The sequence below is a fragment of the Anabrus simplex genome, chromosome 3, assembly GCF_040414725.1.
Source record: "Anabrus simplex isolate iqAnaSimp1 chromosome 3, ASM4041472v1, whole genome shotgun sequence".
Lineage (NCBI taxonomy): Eukaryota > Metazoa > Arthropoda > Insecta > Orthoptera > Tettigoniidae > Anabrus > Anabrus simplex.
The window spans coordinates 26,817,131-26,832,829 of record NC_090267.1 but is presented as its reverse complement, the minus strand read 5'-3'; the positions used below and the strand labels follow the sequence as shown (position 1 = coordinate 26,832,829).

General features: G+C 39.9%; 1 protein-coding gene across 1 annotated transcript in view; it reads right to left on the bottom strand.

Annotated features, from left to right (window-relative positions):
• Vps35 (Vacuolar protein sorting 35) overlaps window positions 1-15,699 on the bottom strand; it is a 180,117-nt gene that overhangs the window by 140,370 nt on the left and 24,048 nt on the right. The window lies entirely within an intron of this gene.

The following is a 15,699-nucleotide window of genomic DNA, read 5'->3' as shown; positions in this document are numbered from 1 at the left end:
GGGTTTTTAGGCCATTCTAGGCAAAACGCTGCTCACAAAGATTTTAGGTTTCGTGATCTTCCTAGATATTTTTCGTGAAGGTTCCCAATGTTAAAAATTAAATAATTGAAAAAGAGGTTCAACCTATTCAATACATAGGAAAGAAATGTAGTGATTACATTTTTATTTAATAGTAAATATAAATGGGACCGGTTTCGACCCTAGTCCAGGTCATCGTCAGCCGTAAAAACATGTAAAACAATGCATATGAAAAAGAAAAAGATTAATTAAACTCTGGATCAGTATAAGATGAAACAGTACGTAATATTAAGAATGGTAGTATGGCACACGCAATGATAGGCGAAGTCTCACAATGTTTATGAATATTGGAGAACAGTCAAAAGGGTCAGTTTCCACACTCTGTCAGGCACAAAGTCACAACACTATCAAATAATATATGAAGATCATAAATAACTTGAAGTCACAGACGAATAGATTTGTAGAAGCAAACCGCCAGCTCCCGGTGATCAGCGCGGCACATTCAAGGTCATGCGCTGCGGTCTCGAACGCCAAAGTAGAATGGAGAATATCCTGAAGGTCCAGTATTCTCGTCTTGGAATTTTCTTCTTTTTTTCTTTCGTTGCGTGAGGTTATGTTTGTCAGTGAGTTATCCAAGTGCGTTATTTGAATACTGTAAATGCACATTGTTGGATACATTTTGGAAATAGTTCTTGTCCATTGCATTTGAAAGGTTTAAACTGTGAATCAATGTTAATTGCATGCAGAGAATATTTTTTGATGCAGCAAGGGTTGGCATTTCTGAAGAACGAGTTGACGGTTAACCCCTTGAAGGTCACGGCGCAATATATTGCGTGTCGGAATTTGAAGTGATATATCTTCTTAACTGTATGTCTTTGGACAATGATTGAAAAACGGACAGCTCCCTACATCTGTTGGCTATATTTTGAAGTCGTTAGGTTATTGTTATCACCACGGGCAGTGCTGGAAATGAAATGTTTTCAAGCGAATGTCTCCAGCTTTAGCGAGTCAATTGCAAACAGTTGAATATGGCTACGCGAAGTCTAGCTGACTTGCTTACAAGCAACGATACAGTTCGTGAAATTCTTATGAATACTGAAAGTGATTGTTCAGTATTTGAAGACAGTGATGAAGACGATGTAGGAGGTATATCTGGAAAGAATTCAAGTGGCGAAGACTTAAATGAAAGTGAGGATGAGGTCTTACAGCCACCACATCCGAAGCGAACGAACATAAATAAAGCACCTAGTAAATCACCGAGTTTGGGAAGACGAGACTATAACTAACCAATTCACGCCAACCGCTTTAGTTTCGATGGTGGTAAGTCAGAAATTCATAATGTTTCACTGACGAAAAATTCTTCAGAAATTGACATTTTCAAAAAAATGTTGTCCGCCTCTGTGGGGTAGTGGTTAATGTGATTAGCTGCCACCCCTAGAGGCCCGGGTTCGATTCCCGGCTCTGCCACGAAATTTGAAAAGTGGTAGAAGGGCTGGAACAGGGTCCACGTAGCCTCGGGAGGTCAACTGAGTAGAGGTGGGTTCGACTCCCATCTCAGCCATCCTGGAAGTGGTTTCCCACTTCTCTTCCAGGCAAATGCCGGGATGGTACCTAACAGCCGCTTCCTTCCCTCTTCCTTGCCTATCCTTTCCAATCTATCCATCCCCCACCAAGGCCCCTGTTCAGCATAGCAGGTAAGGCCTCCTGGGTGAGGTACTGGCCATTCTCCCCAGTTGTATTCCCTGACCCACTGTCTCACGCTCCAGGACGCTGCCCTTGAGGTGGTAGAGGTGGGGTCCCTCGTTGAGTCCGAGGGAAAAACCAACCCTGGAGGGTAAGCAGATTAAGTAAGCAATTAAAAAATTGTTCCCTGTACCTTGTTTTGAGGATTTTCATACCATAAATAAAACATTACCAAAAATGATGTTTCACAATTTTTGTGCTCAAACTAGTTGTTTGATGTCTTGTTAACATACTATGTTAAATTCATTCGTTTCATTAAAATATATAGCCTCTTTAGGGTTCTTTTGTAAACATGTGCAATAACCTAAATTTTGGAGTGTGCAGTGGACTAAGAAACCTGACTCTCAAAGGGTTAATTTGAAATCACGTCACTTGAAGTCCGATTTCTGCATCCCAACGGCTTTAAATTAACAAGGTTTTACCATATCGCAAAACTAACATCCAAGTTAACCGATGTGTCTGTTTCAACTGTTTACATTGCACGAAAAAGAATTATCCACTAACAGTGTTAATATCTGTGTAATGAAAAGACCGCATGTAAAAAGTGTTTTAGACGTGGTGTGTAACAAATGTGTAAGTAATTTAGGAGAGAATATTAGCGATGCAAGAAAAAAACAACAAATCTTTCGATCTACGGGGAATCGAGCCTACTGCAAATTCAGATTAATGAAATACCTAGGCCTACTAGATAATTTTCATGGCAAATATATTTTATAGCAGTGATAAAGTATTTCTCAAATATGTTCAGGCAAAGCAGCTATATCTGTAAATTTACACGTTCATGTTTGTGTCAGAGACCATGTGGACCTCGCGGAGTGATATGAAATATTTGTTTATGTTTATGTTACTCTTTCAATGGAAGGAATTTTTGTTCATTTAATTTTTTTCAAAATGACCCTTCCTACAATAAGGGTGCGGGGATTATTCGCATAAATATGGTAATATGAGACTCAGATTGAAGTTATTACCTAACGTGACATAGTCTTTGGACAGATATCTCAGGTATGACAGCCAACATGGTTCTGATAATAGATGTATTTGCAAGAGGAGAAAAGTACGAATTGGGACCATGAATATATTAGCTCTAACTGGTAAGACAGAAGAAATCATAGATATGATGGAAAGGAGAAACAGGTCTATATTGGGTCTGAGCGAAACAAGATGCTAGCAAGGTTCTCAGAGGTGGTCACAAATTGTTTTGGTGTAGACTGGAAAAGGCAGTCAAAAATGGTGTGCATTTTTTACTGACAAAAGTTTGGATGCCATGTCAGAAGATTCCTACAAGAACGATAGGATTATAATCGTTATCTATAAAATTAGAGTCAACAAATTATATGATTCCGCAAAGTTTACGCCCCACACACTGGATGCAGTGCTGTCAATAAAGAAAAATTTCTTCAAGACTTAGATGATGTAATCAATGAAGAAAACATTATGGAGACCTAAATGCACAAGTTGGAGCAGACATGCAAGGCTGTGAGGATATTGTTGGGCCACATGGGTTTGGAAACATAAATACAGAAGGTGAACAACTGATTGATCTGTCTAGAAGAAGTGGCATGATCATCAGAAACACCTTTAAAAAAATAAAGGTGGGGAAAATCACAAAATAACAAGATATAGCTGGGAAAGCAAATATAAAAAATTGATTATGTCATCACAAACAAAGGTGGGAGGAAATGGTTGACCAATGTCAAGGTCATTTCCAGTGAAAATATGGACAGTGACCCTAAATTGTTGATCATGAACTTGAACCATACAACAAATGTAACTCAGAAAAATATAAAGAAGAAATGAAAAGTAAAGACATGGAAATTAGGAAAAGCCCAGTTCCAGGGAAAATATCAAAATAGAATACAACAAAACCTACCACAGGGAGAAAACAGCAGAAAAAGAGTGCAAAATTTTTAAAGAAACATTTGTGGGAGAAGCTAAAGGACTCAGTGGGATAAAAAGATTGACCAAGAAGGAAAGAGACACATCTTGGCGGAATGACTAAGTCAAAACAGCCATTGAAGAGAGCAACCAAGCAAAATGGATGCTAGTTAAAGAAAATGCAAAAAAAAAAAACTATCCAAGACCGAGTATGCCATGAAATTAATAAACAGGAACTTTATAGAACAAAGAAATTCATAGTTAAGAGGGTAATAAGAGAAGAGAAAGAAAAAGCATTAAATGATTGTTTATAAATTGTAGCTATGGTGGAGAAAGAATCTGGAGTTGACGATGAAGAAGACCACAATGAACAACTAGTGTCACATTCAAATGCTGCGGCCGCGTTAGAACTTGCCGTGCGCTACGTCGAGCAACACTCCGCTGCTACGCCCACTGATGTGATGTTTATGAGATGCTGGTTTAACACTGCATCTTCAAGTAGGATCCAATCACTACGGCAAAAGAAACTTAAAGACTTCGTAAAGATAAAGACCAGTGACTGATGGTTTATGATGTGTAATTATGTCTATATTGAGTTATTCTAGTAAAATATGACTAATAAAATGCAAGTAAATCTTCATTCTATAATATGTTCTTTCATTTCAATAAGGAGAATTTTTTTTTTTTAAATTGAATATTTCAAAGTTATTATACATGAGAATTCAAGAACAACTTGACTGTGAAGTTGGAGAATACCAAGGAGGCTTGTGTCCAGGGAGAAGTTGTCCAGATCAAATTATCAGTTTAAAGTGGATTATGAAGCATCATAGGGTTAGAAACAAAAAGTTAGCTATCACTTTTGTTGATTTTAAAAAGGCGTATGATAGTATCCATCGTGAGTCATTATTGACTATCCTAAAAGAATTTGGTTTATATCCAAAACTTATTTGCCTTATTGGAATTACCCTTAAGAACACTAAATCTAAAGTCAGATTTAGAAATGAACTCTCAAAGCCATTTGACATTAATACTGGACTTCGGCAGGGAGATGGACTCTCACCATTACTGTTTAATTGCGTGTTGGAAAAAAATCATGCGGGAATGGAATAAGATGTGTCAACCTAACATCAAGATTGGCAGAAAAATAAGACTCAATTGTTTAGCATTCGCTGATGATCTTGCACTACTTGCTAATGATATGGAAGAAGCTAAACTGCAAATAGAAGAACTTGATAACAAAGCAAGAAAAGTTGGATTGCAAATTTCATATGAAAAAACAGAAATAATGCCAACCTTCCCTGTTACAGCACCAACCATTACCTTAGCCAATATCAAACAAATTAAAATTGTAAATAAGTTTAAATATCTTGGTGAAATTATAACTTGGAACTCCAATGAAAAATCAATAGAAAGCAGAACATTTAAGTTAAAAAAAAAAAAAAAAGCACAACGAATTACATGGCCAACGTACAAGAAAAAATCTCTTTCAATAATTGCTAAACTTCACCGAGCTCGATAGCTGCAGTCGCTAAGTGCGGCCAGTATCCAGTAATCGGGAGATAGTGGGTTCGAGCCCCACTGTCGGCAGCCCTGAAGATGGTTTTCCGTGGTTTTCCATTTTCACACCAGGCAAATGCCGGGGCTGAACCTTAATTAAGGCCACGGCCGCTTCCTTCCACTTCCTAGACCTTTCCTATCCAATCGTCGCCATAAGACATATCTGTGTCGGTGCGACGTTAAGCAAAATAGCAAAAAAAAAAAAAAAAAAAAAAAAAAAAAAATTGCTAAACTTCAACATTACTGTTCCGTCATTAAACCTGAAGCGACTTATGCTTGTGAAACACTATTTAAATTGAACACCAAAGCAACAACTGATACACTGCAAAAGGTTGACAGAAGGATACTCAGAACAATCATTAATAAAAAAATCATATGGATGGACAATGGAGATTATTGCCTAATGCAGTGGTTTATAGGGAAAATGAATCTATAACAGAGACAATGAGAAAAAGAAGAATTGCCTTTTTCTGTCATCTTTCTAGATTAAATGATAATAGGATAATAAAATAACTATTTAATTACTTTTGGAAAAGTAAAACAAAAAATAATTGGTTTAAAGAAGTTCAGAATGATTTAGAAGAGATGAATATTACAATGAAGCAAACTGAAAATAGAGAAGAAAAAACGATTCTCAAGAACAAACAAATAAGATTGTCATTAAAAACTGTACAACACAAACAATATGTCATATCTGATGAAGAAAGGGCAGCCAGGTCAGCCAGAATGAAGAGGTTTTCGGAAAGGAAGAAGATGACACAAGCTAAACCTTCAGTTAATTCTTTGTTAACATAAACGTATTTGGGTTTGATTTAAGTGCTCCAATGTGGGCGTAAACTATGTAAATAATAAATCAAATTTCAGTTCAGATTAACTGGACTTTCGGATTAATGGGGTTCGGATTAATGGGACTCTAGTGTATTCGGCAACAACTTGGATTGGACAGGAGCCTGTTGGAAACCTTAAAATTAGACCAATTAGTTGTTGGTAAGAGGTCCAGAGGGAGGCCTCGTGATAGTTGGGAAAAGAAACTTTCAAAGCCCTTGCCAAACGTAATGGAAACTGGCAGCAAAAGATACAACATTAGCTGTGGATGGACAGGACGAACTGAAAGAGACTCGTAAACACCCGCACCCGGAATGCTGGAGCGGAAAATCTATGATGATGATATACTCTAGATTGAATGCTGTTAATGTTGTTTGAGTCATCAGAACATAGACTGGTTTGATGCAGCTTCTATGCCACCCTATCTGGTGCTAATCTCTTCATTTCTACTTTACTACATCCTACATCTGCTCTAATCTGTTCATCACATTCATATTTTGGTCTACCCCTACCATTCTTACCAACTACACTTCCCACAAAAACCAAATGAACAAGTCGTGGGTGTCTTAAGATGTGTCCTAACATTTTATCTCTTCTTCCGGTCAAATTTAGCCAAATCGATCTCTTCTCATCAATTCAATTCAGTATCTTGCAAGCTGGCTTTTCTTGATTTCAATCTCAGTTTAGATCTTACGTCAACCAGGTTCAACCTCCAAAATGCCCGGAGAGATGAATGGTTAAACTCGACACCTCATGGCCTAGTTTCAATCAGTGATCCCACTATAAGGCCTGCTGGCTTTAATCTACCTCTGACAGTCTGGTCAAGGTTAAACAGGATTCGATGTGGTACTATCAATGGGTATTATATCAATGGGGTTGGATAAATTCTCCCCAATGTGACTGTGGTTTTAAATTGCAAACCATCAAGCATATTGTGCAGGAGTGCCCTCTGCATGCATATCCCTGCTCCTTGGAGGAACCCCACTCAGCATCTCCAGAAGGAATTAGATGGATTGCAGACCTTTCTATCCATATTTGAAAAGTGGTCCTAATGATGTAAATTGTACATATGTAACAATATACACTGACTTAGCAAATGTCATGGGATAGTCACCTAATAGCGTGTGGGGCCTCCTCTGGCCCTGCGAACTGCAGTGAGATGCTGTGGAAGTGATTCGACAAGTCCCTGGTAGTCCTCTGGACATAGCTGACACCAAATCATTTGCAGAGCAGCCGCCAACGCTGGTCTGTTCGCGGGTGCAGGATCTATGGCACGGAGCCTTCATTCCTGCACATCCCAGATATGCTCGATAGGGCTCATATCAGGGCTCCTGGGTGGCCATGGCAGTCGTTGGACCTCCGTTGCATATTCCTGGAACCATTCCCGGGCGACGTGGAAGCGATGTGGTGGCGCATTATCTTGAAACACCGCAGAACCGTCTGGGCGCTGGAAGGCCTAAAATGGGTGGAGATGGTCTCCGAGCAGCTCAGCATACCACGTACCATTCAAAGTCTCTTTCAGAACAACTAGGGGGCCCATTCCATACTAGGAAAATGCACCCCAGACCATAACAGAGATATCAGCTCCCTGAACCACACCTTCGAGGCAGGCGGGATCCATCGCTTCATGTGGTCTGCGCCATACACGGTGCCTCCCATCGGCCTGGAGCAGTTGAAATCGTGATTCGTCCGACCATATCACGTTACGCCATTGTTCCAGTGTCCATCCCTGATGACTGGCGACAAATGCGCATCGTTGTGCCCGATGACGTTGGGTTAACAGTGGCATCCGTGTGCGGCGCCGGCTCCTATACCCCATAGAACCCATGTTCCTATGGATTGTCCACTGGGAGACGTGTCTGCCACGGCCTGTGTTGAATTGAGCTGTGATTTGTTGCACAGTTACCCATCTGTCACTACTGACAATCCGTCTCAGATGTCGCCGGTCACGGTCATCGAGGGTGGCTGGACGGCCGGTCGTTCGTCTGTTGTGGATGGTGACACTCGCATTCAACCATTCACGATACACCCTGGACACAGTTGATCATGTTAAGCCGAATCCCCACACTTCTGAAATCGCACTTCCCATCCATCGGGCTCCGACCACCATACCCCGTTCGAACGGTGTCAGCTCACGATGACGTTCCATGTTACACCTGTCACATGCACAGCCACTGCTCACAAGGTCTCCTATACAACTGCCGCTGGCACAGGGGGTGTGTGGTGCGCAGACAATACACCTGCGCATCAGTGCTCTGCTATCCCATAATAATAATAATAATAATAATAATAATAACAACAACAACAATAATAGCACTTGAATGAACAACTGAAGTCAATTGAAGAAAACTTTAGAAACCACAACACAAGGGATTTCTACAGAACATTCACAGAAAAGATCCGAGGATACATTCCACAGAACTTATGTTTCAGGAAACAAGACGGAAAATTGGCGCTTACTAAGAAAGAAAACTGCCAAGAACTTGCACGGTACTTCTCAGAACTTCTTAACTGCCCCGAACCCACTGAAAGATTTCTTGAAGAAGCAGCCAGTTTCACTCACCCAGAATCACCTCCACCAAACCAGGAAGAAATTCAGAGTCACATTAAACGACTAAAGAACAACAGAACCTCAGGAGGAGACAGGATTGTTGCAGAATTCCTTAAGAATCTTGGTCCAAATTCATTCAAGGAACTTACAGAAATCATACAGAAAATCTGGGGAAAAAAACTCCCAGAAGACTGGAAATGTGCCTTGATTCACCCACTTCACAAAAGAGGAGACAAAACTGATGTGAACTATAGGGGAATCTCCCTCCTTGAAGTCGGCTACAAACTTTTCTCTGCATGCCTGTTGAAAAGAATACAAGAACAACTAGAGCATAAAATTGGTGAATATCAAGCTGGGTTCCGCCCTCATAGATCATGCACTGAACAGATCTTCAACCTCAAAACCGCTCTAAAATTCAGGGCCCTCAGAAACCTTCCAATCATCTGTACCTTCGTATATTTCAAGAAGGCTTATAATTCAGTTGATCGTCAATCTCTGTTCAGCATCCTGAAAGAACAGGGACTAGGCTCCAAAACGCTAAACTTGACCAAACAGACCCTCACTGACACGAAGTCAGGAGTGAAATTCATGGGAGAAATCTCAGACGAATTCCTGATAAAAACTGGTGTCCGGCAAGGAGATGGACTATCACCCCTCCTCTTCAACCTCGTACTAGATAAGGTGATGAGGGAATGGGAAAACGAACTGAAAGCACAAAATAACTGGAACCCAGTAAACATCGGGACACAAAAAAACAAGCTTGAAATTCCATGCTTAGCCTTCGCGGATGCCCTGGCCCTTTTGTCCAGCGATGAAGTCACAGCAATAAAGCAAGTCGAAATTCTCCAAGAATGTGCCAGAAAGGTCGGACTTCATATCTCCTTCCAGAAAACTGAATTTTTCTGTGCAAAATTAGACATCCATAGTCTCAATACAAAATACGGACAAATCAACAGAGTCCCTCACTTCAAATACCTGGGCAAAATCCTCGAACCAACCGGACAAGAGAAAATAGCCCAAAACAACCGTGTCCAAAAACTCAGAAGAGCTTATGGGAGAACAAGAGAAATCTCCAACAAAAAATGTATGTCTCTCCACGTTAAGATTAAACGTTACAATACTGTAATCAAACCAGAGGCTTTATATGCACGGGAAACTAACGCTTCATAGAAAGGGCGAACTGGAAAATATCCTAAAAGAAGAGCGAAAAATCATGAGGAAAATTTTAGGACCTAGACACGCGGGACAAGGGTACCGCCTTCAAACCCACAAATCCACAGAAAAATTATCTAATATTGTGGCAGACCTCAGGAAAAAAAGGCTAAAATTTTATGGACATGTTAAGAGGCTTCCAGAAACTAGACTAACCCACCAAGTTCTTGAAAGAGTTGACAAACTGAAGAATTTTCCTTGGATACAACAAACAAAAGCAGACATGAAGAACACAAGCAGACATGAAGAACACACAAATTCTCTGTGAAGACATTTTGAATCGAAATATATAGAGAAAGAAAATTGACAAGTGGGAAGTTACTCCAGAGAATGAAGTACCAAAAAGAGCAGGTACCAAGTGGACGTAAGAAAGGAAAAGGATCTTTAGTCAACAGATGAAAGCATCCTGGATCCTCCGCAAACGAAATCATAAATAAAGCTTCGTGTGTTCCAAAAGGGACCATTCACGCATAATAATAATAATAATAATAATAATAATAATAATAATAACAATTCAATATCTCTTTATTTGTGATTCAATCTACCCACCTCACCTTCAGCATTCTTCTGTATCATCACAATTTAATTCTCTTCCTTTCTGAGCTAGTTATCATCCATGTTTCACCTCCACACAATGCCATGTTCCAGATGAAAGTCTTCAAAAACATCTTTCTAATTCCTATATCAATGTTCAGAAGCGAGCAAATTTCTTTTCTTAACCCCTCAGCGCCGACCTCTATACGTGGTATAGACCCTCTTTTCTTCCGTAGCCGCCGACCTCTATACGTGGTATAGACCCATACATGGTTTCACATTTACGGCTATATCGCGAAGAGTTTTGGAGTTACTGATATGCAAATTGTTTTGTTTCCAAGAAGACATTTCCGGGTTTATTAGTGTTGTAAATAAGAATTGAAAAATCGTTATAATGTAGTTGTTTTTGCAAGGATAATTATTTGTTACATAAGTCTGAGCACTAATCTCTTGCTTTTTTAAAAGTCTGTTTGCTTCGTTCTTTCCCACAGAATAAAATAAAGAAATGATGATGTGAGAAGTTTGTCTTTTCGTGTGATGTTCTTTGCTCTATTTGTACATTGAGAGTGCGGTTTATTTATTATATTTGTCTTTATTTCTCAGCTTGTAATATTTTCGTAACTCTCCACGAGCGCTCTGTGTAAGCATCAGTTAGTGCTGCTTTCTGTCATACGATACGAGTACCAGTTGCTCATGGTATATATCTCGTTTGAAAGACGTTGTCTCGACCTTTTATCTGAAATATGAATCGAGTTGGTTTGTTTCGTCATAAATGTTATTCCCCTCATTCAGTTTCGTCCTGTTGCTTCCGGTCTCGCTGCAGCTTCACCAGTCCGTGTGACGCGCCGCGCTCAGCCGTGGTATGACTGACAGTAACATGCTTGAAATATTGTATAATTCAGATGAAAGTTTAGTCGGAAGTAGTAGTGACAGTATAAGCAGCAGTGATAATGAAATAGATGATGTAGCAGTGGTAAATGATGAGAGTGATGACGACGAGGAAACAGTACTTGGAAATTTCGTGTAAGAGACTATAGATAATTATACAAGTCAAAGAGAAGTTTTCAACGGTGAATTCTGATTGCTAAATTGTGACACAGATCACAGAGACATATATTGAGCATTTACCTTATCGGGTTCAGTTGGTGAAAGGTTTGTTTACAAAATACGCTCGGGAGGGAGGGGAACAAAATATTCAAGGCCGGCGCGGATCAGATAATACAGTTCCAAGGTTGCAGGAAAGTCATTTTATCAGGAAATTAGCACCCAAGAGTTGGAAATCCAAACCTCAGAGACATTGTATCCTGTGTTCAAAACACGGCGAAAAGAAGACGTCAGTGTACTGCTGCCAGGAGTGTGACTTGAGTCTCTGTCTCCAAGAGTGCTTCGAACTCTATCACACGGAACTAAATTACTAAGGAAATGTGAAACTATTATGTAATTATCTGCATGTACATAGTTCTGTCATACGAATTTCCAAATTTCGTGAAAATCGGGCAACTCTTATACTTGTAGTAACGCTTTAAGTGAATCGATGTATTTCCGTCGCGCGTAGTTGAAATCTCATCCGGCCGCGGGGTAGGAAGCTATTTAAATGGCTGCGACGCTGAGGGGTTAAGAAAAGCCCTCCTTGCTTGAGACTGAATGAAGAACAAAAAAATACTAGTCAAATTCCCACATACTAATGTCTTCATTATAGACTGTTACGCCTTTCAGGGTTCAATCTGCAAGCCTCTGTGATTTAACTAAGTACCTCCACAATCCTCTGCTTGCAACTAGCTCTGTGGCCTTGTTTAGTTCCACACCTCTTATAACAACCGAGTCTAACCACTGCAGCTTCGGTCTCCCTCTACTTTTCTGATTGAGAAACTCAGAATTAAATATTCCCCGCTAACCACTTGCAGGTCAATGATGTTCCATGTTCAGTGCATTAAATTCAAAATTAGTAAAGTTTACTTGCGATATGACCGTTTGCCACGTGGAAAAGTTCCATCCAAGAACTGCCTTCTCTCTCACGGAATACCACTGATTGTAACAGTGAGCTCACTGACTTAGCTTTGCTTCCCCTGATTCAATTTTACTTAACACGTTCAGTACCGACTTCTCAGCGGGACACTTGAATGCCTGGACCAGCCATTTTCATGCCTGACCCTCTTAACATGCATCACTTAATAAAATTTACCATTACTCCTGAACTATAAATGTTAGAAACATGCTACTTTGTGCTTACCTCTAGTAGATATTGAGGGTGTGATATCTGGTGTCACAGGTTCCAGGGTGGAGAGGATCACCACACTTATTGCAGTACCATATTGTTTCACTTCTTTGTTTTTTGTGCACACACCACACTTTCTTGAGGGGGTGCTTTTACTTTTTACAGGGGCAAATTTAACAAGAACATGCTGCTTCCTTTTTCCATCAAGCCGGAAAACTGGGTTCTTTGTTGGTGCTCGTCGTGGGGGAGGGGATTTAGAGATAAAGATGCTTCCGAAGGAACTGGAGATACCGACTGAATTATTTGCGTATCTTGTATCAAATATGTACAGACTGTTTGCATGAACAACAGAAATGAGAGGGATTTGTTTCTAGCATTCTTTTGATGAAGCCTAAATGCATTGAAGAGGGCACATTGTAAAATGAAAGAGAAAACCTTTTTGGGCCATTTAACTGTTATTCTCATGAATGGATACATTGCAAGATACTGATCAGCAATATCCACTCCATGCATGTGTGGGTTATAATCAACAATACATTCCGGCTTCATTGCAGATTTTCCAAATTTACCTTTTGGAACTTCCGCCATTTCTGCTGAATGCATTGTTGAAATCATTGTATGATCCTCTTGTCCATCCATGAAAGAAAAACAACCTCGCCATCTCTAATAAAAGTCATTTCTTCCCTCTTCAGACTTTTCTGTCATTCCCCGACTTCTTTAGGGACCCCCCTGTTTTGCCGTATTGTTCCACAAACAGTAGTGTTGTGCTCACGCAACTCCTTAGCCAAACCTACACTGTTATAGAAATTATCCATATATACCACGTACCCCTGGTCAAGGTAGGGATTCAGTAATTCCAACACTGTGTCTAAGTGAAATTCTACTTCCATCATAAATTTTGAGAGTGCAAATATATCCTGAACTAGACTCATATACCATTCTGACTAAAATGCCGTACTTAGTAAGTTTTCCAGGATTGTACACTCAAAATTTCAAACGCCCTCGCCAAGCTAGCATCCCCTCATCCAATGCAATCTTTAGCCTGGAGTATATACGGTTGAAAATTTATTGCTCAATATTTCCGAAGTAGATCTAATTTTATACAGCCTATCTGTACTATCGGCATAATGATTACTGTCACTGAAGTGAAGAAATGAAAGAATATGAAGGAATCGTGTTCGGGACATTGTTTTAGAAAATATTGGAGTCTGAAAAACAGGGTCTTCGGTCCAGTACATTTTTATATCAGGCTTTTGGACTATACCTGTGATGAACACCAACCCTAAAAACCTTTTTCAGCTCGGAGACATCAATCGGTTTCCAGGATTGCATTATCGAATCTTTGTGAAAGGCCGGGGCGGTGCACTTATCACTTGACTCGCGTATAGATTCATCTGCTCTCACACATACTGATAAAATTCGTCATTCATGAAACTACTCACGTAACTCATAATATCCTGCTCATTTTCTATTTGAACGTTTAGACCTGAATTCCCTGTAAATGGTGGAACAGGTGGACAGTAACTAGGATGATATGTATCAGGCACTTCACTTTCTTCTACAGGCCTATTGCATTTGGGAATCTGAATTTTCTTGGCACTCTCACTTTCACTATCTGAGTCTATTGCAGAAATAAGTTCATCACCAGAATCATTGTAAACAATATGTAACAGTTCTTCTTCCGTAAGAAACGTTGTTTTATAAGCCATTATACTACACTCAGTAAGAACGACACGCACTGCATTGTAATTAATGCTGAAAGCTAAATTGTCAAAAGTTAAAACAATGAAAGCAAAACAGAGAAGGTAACAATAGTTAGGGTATGATACACGAGAAAGTAGTTCAGCTTGAGGTTTGTAGAACATAAGGTGTATCTATATACAACATTTAAGTGGATTTGACAATTTAGCTTTCAACATTAATCCTTGTATATGCTGTCATGTGTTTTATATTTCAACTAGTCATAGTTTAACATTTGTCTTGTAGGTGCTATCATGTATTATATATTGCCATTCGATAAATTGCATTTTGCTCAACTGATTTGTTGGCTGATGATGACGCAGTGAGTGTCGGAACTAGTACCAACCTTCTCTAAACGTTATATGATATATATTCACATCAATAAACATTCATGGTAATGAAAAGGTGGACCTTTAACATTTTCATTTTACTGCATTGTAATCTCAAGTACCGACTTGACACGCGAGGAAGTGCTGATATTTTCCCGCTTAAACAGCTGAGATAAACATGAGCCCACTCAACGCGAGGGTTATCTCAACAAGGTCAACCAACTTCCCGTTACAGCCAGTAAGGTGACTAAGGTGTAAGAATACATAGATGACGAATATGAAGAACATTCCTTCGCACGGAACATTAAACGTCTTACGCCGTCCACGGTCCGCAATATGTACATGAAAGGATTCATGTTCAATTTTCGTATTCCCCACACAGCATACAGGCTGTATGAGAACTATACCGACAAAAAAATCATGGATGCTGTCGTGTTATGTTAAGAACGATGGTGCAATCGGATTGGCGGTGAAAATTTATCTTTTCGAGAAAATGAGGTTACTTTGTTACTTCCGGGCGCGCAATTCAAATTGACCAACTCACTGAATTTGCTATGTCAGACCACAAGCCACTGCCGTGCTTCAGGGAAGAGAAGGGAAGGGAGGGGAGGGGAAGTGGGGTGTATGATGGAGACAGAGGTAATGCTCCACGCTTATGCACAAGTTTCCTCTTTGACTCGTACAGGATTGTCCGTCTCTTACAGGCACAGTTTGTTTACTGAACAGCCATAACTGCACACACAGTACAAGAACACACTGTAATTAAGACACACTTGTCAGTCAAGGAATGCACCAGATCATTTCTCCTCTCGTCTGTTGGTCGCAGTAACATTCTTTATTATTTAACATGCTCGAAGATGTAATGCTTCCTCCCCACGATTGTGTATTCCTTCACTCACAACATTGTGAATGGAAAGAAATACTGAACGAAGAAAACAATACGTCCAATGGTTTGATTACAGTAGATGTTCAATATGCCCCCCTGCTACTTCAATACACGGTTCACTACGGTGTAGCGGTGACCTTTGGACTCTGTTGAAATGTGTGGTGTGTTGCAAACAATCTGGAAAGCTGGTACAAGTTCATCTCTTTCCACAGGG